The sequence below is a fragment of the Schistocerca americana genome, chromosome 1 (genome assembly GCF_021461395.2).
Source record: "Schistocerca americana isolate TAMUIC-IGC-003095 chromosome 1, iqSchAmer2.1, whole genome shotgun sequence".
NCBI lineage: Eukaryota > Metazoa > Arthropoda > Insecta > Orthoptera > Acrididae > Schistocerca > Schistocerca americana.
The window spans coordinates 459375511-459382932 of record NC_060119.1 but is presented as its reverse complement, the minus strand read 5'-3'; positions in this window follow the sequence as shown (position 1 = coordinate 459382932).

The window sequence follows — 7422 nt, the reverse complement described above, 5'->3', positions numbered from 1 at the left end:
TAGAAGCACCTAAGTAGCTGAACACCACTGTCGTCGATGATAGGGCATGTTTGCATAAAAAACTACGTGGGGACCATGCTTCCTGTTCCCCAACCGAAAGAAATGGCAGTCATAAAGCTATTTTCATGTGGGATTTGTTTACTTGGTATGAAAATGGGCCAGCCGGCCGCGGTGGCCGTGCGGTTCTAGGCGCTGCAGTCCGGAACCGTGGGACTGCTACGGTCGCAGGTTCGAATCCTGCCTCGGGCATGGATGTGTGTGATGTCCTTAGGTTAGTTAGGTTTAAGTAGTTCTAAGTTCTAGGGGACTGATGACCTAAGATGTTAAGTCCCATAGTGCTCAGAGCCATTTGAACCATTTTTTTGAAAATGGGCCCTGATAGCCTGCCGACGTCTCTGACGAAGGATACAGGAACCTGATGAACTGTAGAAATTTGCCCATCAACTCCACAGGCGACCTGCACGTTGAGGTAGACTAAGACCCAAATTTTGTGGGAATAATGTGAAGGCGCCTTACGCTGTTGTGACTCCCCAGACTTCTTCACCTCAATCCTGTTGAGGAAATATGGAAAGAAGAAGTTTGCAGTTTGGACACACATACCCTTGAGTAGTAGACGGCTGTAGTATAGTCATGGATCATGTTGGGTCCGCAGCGCTTTCGATGTGTGGTGTAGGCCACGCTACATCGCCTCGAGGACGCAACAGAACTAAACGAGTTAACATTCTCAGTTTTATTGCCTCCAGGAGCAACTGACTGCCATTATCGTTATGTTGACGATACATTTATGGTCTGGTCACACGGTGCAGAATATCTCGAACAATTCATAGAACACGTGAACAGCATACATCCGAATATCCAGTTCACTGTCGAGACGGAGAAGGAAGGAAGGTTGCCATTCTTAGACGTTTTAGTGCAACGATAGGCGGACGGGGTCTCGGCCACTCTGTGTACCGCAAGCCGACGCATATCAATTTATGTCTTAGGGCATATAGTTTCCATCATCATGTCCAGAAGAGAGCCGTTTTGAACAGGTTTGTATACAGAGCAAAGGCTGTTTCTGACGAGGACCACTTGGAGTCCGATATTAACCACCTGAAGTACGTGTTCCGAAAGAATGGCTATGGTGCATGCGATATAAAGGCAGCGTTCTCCAAGAAAAGCTGCACACTCGCAGGATGGATCAGCTATTGCTGTTCTTCCTTTTTGTGGCGCTATTCCAGTAAAATAGTAAGAGTCCTGGGTAGACGGGGTACAAGACCCATTTTTCGTCCTCCTAAGAAAATTAAGGAGGTGATGCGCCCAGTTAAGGACAGTCTCGGACTCAGGGTCCTTGGAACTTAGAACCCCCAGTGAGTGTGAAAGCAATTGTATTGGTCAACCATTGGTACTGTTGCTGACCGCTGAGCAGGACACCAAAGGCATATTAAAAATAGAGAACTGGAGAAATCGATGATTGCGAAGCACAGCCTCACCAACAAACATAAAATACTGGTTGATGAAACAAAAATTTTGTCCCATGTCTCCACACACTGGGATTCTATTAAGGGAGCTTCTGAAATAAGAATGATAGAGAAAGACTTTAACAGTGATAGCGGATATTATCTGAGCGGTGCGTGGAAACGATCGCTGGATGCGGAGAAGCAGTAGAGACATTCCTTGAAGGATTTACGTTATCATGGAAGCGGTGGCGCCACCAGCGCCGACATTGACACCGTCTGCGACAGTAGTAAGTAATCACCGACCAGTCACAAGCCCAACCAAAAGCCGTCCACTGGCTATATAAGACCACCACAGCATCAGTGGAGAGTCACCTTTCCTTCAACTCCCCCTCCCGGGTGATGCCCTCTCTCCATTTATCCCTCCTATCCACTCTAATCCTCACCTCCCCCTCCCTCCCTCTCTCCTTTTCCTAAGCTCCCTCTCGCCCCCTCTTCCATCCTGTTTTTTCTCCGTGTACCCTTTCTTTCACTCCGTTCTCTCCACCAAATCCTTTTGCTTTACTCTCCTCCGCCTTCCTCACACCTTCCTGCGTCCGCCATGCCCCCCCCCCCTCTTTTATGTGTCCTCTCCCTCCATCGTCTCCGCCCCTTTTTATTTTCCTCTCTCCCCCCCCCTTTTTCCCCCTCATCGGTCTGCCTCCCCCTCCCCCATCACCTCTATGGTGCACACTTTTAAGTGAGTGTTCAGTGTTGTGCGTCCCCTTTCAGTGTTCCGACCATACACCGTACTGTCGCTAGGTGTGTTATTTTAACTCTTGCCAACAGAAACCAGACTGTCGCAGTGTTTTTTAATTGTGCCTGTCTAATTACTGTTTTAATCTGCATTACCAACCCTTTGTTTTTTTTATTTTCATTTCGCAACTTTTAGCTATGTTCCAGTTTTAACCAGTCGCCGTTTTGTCGCCTGTTTTTATTGTTTTATTATCTCCTCATTATGTTTTTAACATCTGTAGGCTGTAGAGTGGCATGTTACGCTGCTGCAAGCCCGGCCCCCTCGGGGGTGAGAGGGGGGGGGGCGGTGGAATAGAAATTAAATTAAAAAAATAACAGTGAAGAGTCAGTTGTTTATGACGATGGAGGCTATCGTCGAAAGCTCGAGATTTTATCCCGAACTGACGCAGCAAGAAAACCGAGAATGTTTTACATATCAATGTCGTCGTGAAAGACTTCGTTCTTATAGAACTAAACGAAGTTCTGCAGTTCGATTGACCGTTTTGTTGCGCTGAGCGTTAAGTTCAAGCCACTATCAAACTGGAGCTTCACACTTATCCTTAATACGATTAATTTGGAGGTTAAACTTTGTATCAACAGGATGTTGTTCCTTTGAATACGAAGTGATGCCAAAATGTCGAAGGATGAAAGAAATGAAATAAATACTGGCGGTCAAGATGGCAGTCTTGCTGTAAGGGCAGAATACGACCGCCACGTCTCAGGAAGCTTTCATGCAGTATGTATACTAGAGCTGAACTTGCATCTCATTCACAACTTCGTGATGAGCAATTTGCACAACATAAAAATTATCTGCTGTCATGAAAGATGCAGAGAAAAGCTGCAGTACCATCTCTGGGCTAATGACTGTTATTGAAGCCCTATCCGAGACAAGTAAAGCCACCGCAAAGGTTTCTGGCTCAGCACAAGCGAACAAAACCTGCCAGCAATGACAATTACCAGTTATGATGACATTCCGCTGCGGAGAGATGCAGGCCGTTGTGTGCGTTTTGGCGGTGATCGTACAAGAGCGCCGGCGATGGGCGAAGCGGGCGTGCAGGCATTGGGTGCATTCGTCGCACAATGCGGATGGCTGCGGCGCCCGCTGATTGGATTCCTCGTGCCATTAATCGGAATGCGCCAGATCTGTTGTGCGGTATTTGCGCGCAACCTGGGTGCGAAATTGGCTTTCCTTCTGCATCACGAGCGCGCACCATCCCTCACGTTCTCTGTTCTCTTTTCTCCTACCTCTGACCACCGTGCCTTCATCCCCTCCTCTCTCTCCCTCTCTCTCCCTCTCTCTCTCTTTCTCTTTTACACTCACAAACACACACGTGGCAGTGTGCTTGCACAAGCGTGCCGACTACGTGGATGCGCCGGGGCTCGAGCACCCACATGCATAATATTGTGGGTGTGCCGCACCCATAAAATAAAATAAATATTTCTCACTTGCCTTTGTCAAAAAGTAATGAACTATTAAAACACTGAGACGGAAGCTAAAATTTCTGACCTCTAAAACATATCTGATGTTTTAAACGGGCAACCAACACCTTTCCTTGCCTTCCTCTGGCCATGTCAAAGGCACTCCCCAGAATAACAGTCGCACTATGGTGTTACTGGAATCCCGTCTTTTCGGCTTGCTTTCATGTTTCCTTACAAGTGACACGCTACAATACGTCCACTCCACTAGTCAACAAATATTTTAAAATACCTGCTTTCCAATATTGAGCAAGAATAAAGAATAATCGCGATACAAGGAAGCCAACTGCTACAAACTACCTCAATAGCAATTTTTTGAAACAAAACAGCGGCGTGGTTTAAGATATCAGATGCACTGTTTTGAGGAACACTGGATTGTTATTTTTTTTTATTGACACATTGGTTTTGAAGGTCGTGGAAGCTTATATCGTGGACTGAAGGGGTGTTAACGAGGTACCCATCTGTCATCCTTCATCTCAACACGCAAATTACGAGATAAGAAAAATGCACATAAGACTCCAATTTCTAAGTCAGCAAGAAACAGCAATTCGTGCTCACACCCATGAATCATCAAATATTCATCAGCTGTTGCTGCTTAAAGCATACGATGCTACTGCCTTGAAATCTTGGCCGCAGCGAACTTCATATAAGTGAGTTTCTCTCGTTAATATCCAGTGATGTGCAGCAAAACATTGTGAACTCTATTAAGGAAGCACTATATTTTTCTCTAACTATATATGAGACTTCCGGCATATCAGTGAAGGAATAACAATCCGTATATTCAGATATGTTGATAAAATTCTTTAAGCCGAAGAAGTTTGTATGGGCTTCTATGAATTAGAGTCAACAAGTTCTAGAACATTAAAGGCGTCCAGGATGTCGCAAGACCTTCATACCTCGCACGTAACTAATACAAGCGGACGCCAGAGCTAAATGGCACGATAAGGGCCTCAAAATGGCTAAATTCAAAATTGGTGATTCTGTTTCAGTAAAAACTCATGAAAAATCCAGCGAAATTAAGCATGAAATTTCTAAATTCAAATATATATATAATGGTCCCTTTGAACTACAAGGAACTCCGCAAGCCAATGCATATTATCTCGTGTACCCAAAAACAAAGAAACCACTGGGGGTTCACAATATTGTAGATCTAAAGCTGTATGTCCACAGAAATGAACAATATGAGACAACAGTGAAAAGATGTCTATATATACCTTAGTTTAAATTATTCTTATTTTGACATTTATTACCAAGCCTTGTCATGTTGAAAATAATCTTTCTTTGTTACCAAATTTCTAATGCCTGTCTGTAAGTTCCAGATTCAATATAAGAAAAATGAAATTTATATATATATATATATATATATATATATATATATATATATATATATATATATGTTCCTGACTATGACGTGTATAAAGACTGCAATAATGAAATATTGCAGTATGAGTATGTGGACTGCCGATGGTGTTACAGGGCAGACAAACAATGAAAAAGAAAATGACAAAGGACTGCCTTGAAACCAATTTGGGTAGCAATAAGGACTTGCCTAACTGGGACAAGAGAGTATATGTTTATCATGGAATGCCATACAACAGTGATGTGCAGTGTACGAAAAAATCAAATTCTTTTGAGTGTTTTATACATAAAGGACACGCTACAAACATGGACTGCCAAATACTATTGCAGGCTGCTAAATAATCTGATTATTATCTTAACTATTTTGCTATGATTTTTCAAAAAATGGACTGTCTATTTCTATCGACCTCAGTGAGAAATAATATTAGGCCCAATGTAACTGTGTGTATGTCTGCGTAAGTAACCAAAATGGACTGCTATTAACGAAAACAACACGAAAAAATTTCTTATGTGATAAATTTATCACTATGTTATAGTGTGTATTTAGTATACAGTGTTAAATGTTTTGTGCCATTGTCATGTATATACTTGTATATGGGTACCTACATGTTTCTTAAATACTATACATTTCTCTTAGTAATGCATAAAATGTGATTGATTGCTCAGCTTGTTATTTTATAAAATGAGTGTGGATTGTCATGTATATATGGAAATAAATATAGATGGTTTGTTGTGTTTTGAAAGTAATGTGTATGAAGTCGTGTTTCTTAGTGTGTTTATTGTATTTTATGACATTTTTTTTACATCCAACCCTGGTTGGATGGATTAATTTTTCTTTTGGTCTGCTCGACACCGCATAGGTGTTATTGATATTGATGTATCCCCGTTGGGAAACCTCAATGAAACGGGGGCATGTGTAACACCATTTTCGATTGTGATTAATTGGTCCAGTGTAACTAACTGTATGTAATTATGGAGTGTTTATTCTTTACGAGTTATGATGTTTTAATTGGTGGAGGGAAATGGAACTTAATGATGTATAATTTGTTTAACTTAACAATGTGCTTAAATACTGAAACTTTATTAAATATGACTGTTTGTTAAAACAAAATTGTATGTAAGTAACTGGTTCATACTTGGGAAATTATGTGATGTAACTTAAACGGCGTAGGGAACCCCCTCCACTACGGAAGGGGCTTGGGGCGCAAGAAAAGCGGTGGTCAATCTGGGCAACAAGAGAGAGAGCACGTTAGGCAGTCAGTGGCACGCAGTCGCTTACTCAACGCCGCAGGTGCCAAGTGAGGCGTTCTGAAACCAAATCTATGATGGAGTGGCCTCGGATGTGGTTCTGGCTGCAAAATGATGCTCTTGTATTTGGAATTGCTCTAAAAATGATTAACTCGCCGCTAAGAAGAAATGAAATAGAGCATTAAACCGCCAGAGAAGGGACCAGATAGCCGCCATGTGCTGGCCACCGCTATTGCGCCACTGCTTCAACTACACTGGAAACGGATATGTATACCAGAATTAACCAATGTGCTTGTGTGTGTTTTTGCAATAATAATTCAACTGTTGCAAAATTTGTGTTTGACCTTAGACGTTGTCCTTTTCATGGTACCAAACAGAAAATCGCTAAAGACCGAGTATCCTGTCTGTGAAGAATTCATAATTTGTCTTAATTTAAATGTGCCTCAGTTTCAGTGCTAAACAACATAAATGTTCTTAGTTAAAACTACTTGCTGCACAAATAATAAAAGAGGCATATAATATTAAACTTATGAAAAGCTTTAATTTGCTATGAACTGCTTTTACTTTGAAAATGTCAAAGTTTTAGTACTAATGAACATAACTGTGTTCAAAATCACTTGCTTCAGAAATCGTGTTATAAGTCAATTAATTTTGATCCTATTTGAAATTTAACTCTAACTTGAAATCATTGTGAAGTTAATTAACCATATTGTCAGGGCTAATTATTATAAAGCATTGCAAGATAATTAATTGCAAGTGGGTTTGGAAATCGGTATTATTGTAATGGAAAGTGCTTCTGTAAGGTGTGCATAGTTGTTGAGTAAGGGAGGAACAGTTTAAGGGCCCCCCCTCTTTAATCTTTAATAGCAGGAGAAAGTTAATTTGAATCTGGGTTTTGGCTCATGAATCTGAAACATTACCATTGTGAAATGAATATGAAATGTGTTATTTCAGTGTCATATTATTGCATTTGAAATGTCTATATGAGTGTTAATCAAATTTGAACTCTTGTCAGATGCCACTTAGTCTCGTGTTGTCTTTGAGAAAAATTTTATACTGAATTAGTTAAAGGTTGAGGTGATGACTGTAATTAATAAGGGGAAAGTCTCATTTATATTTCTGTGAGCGA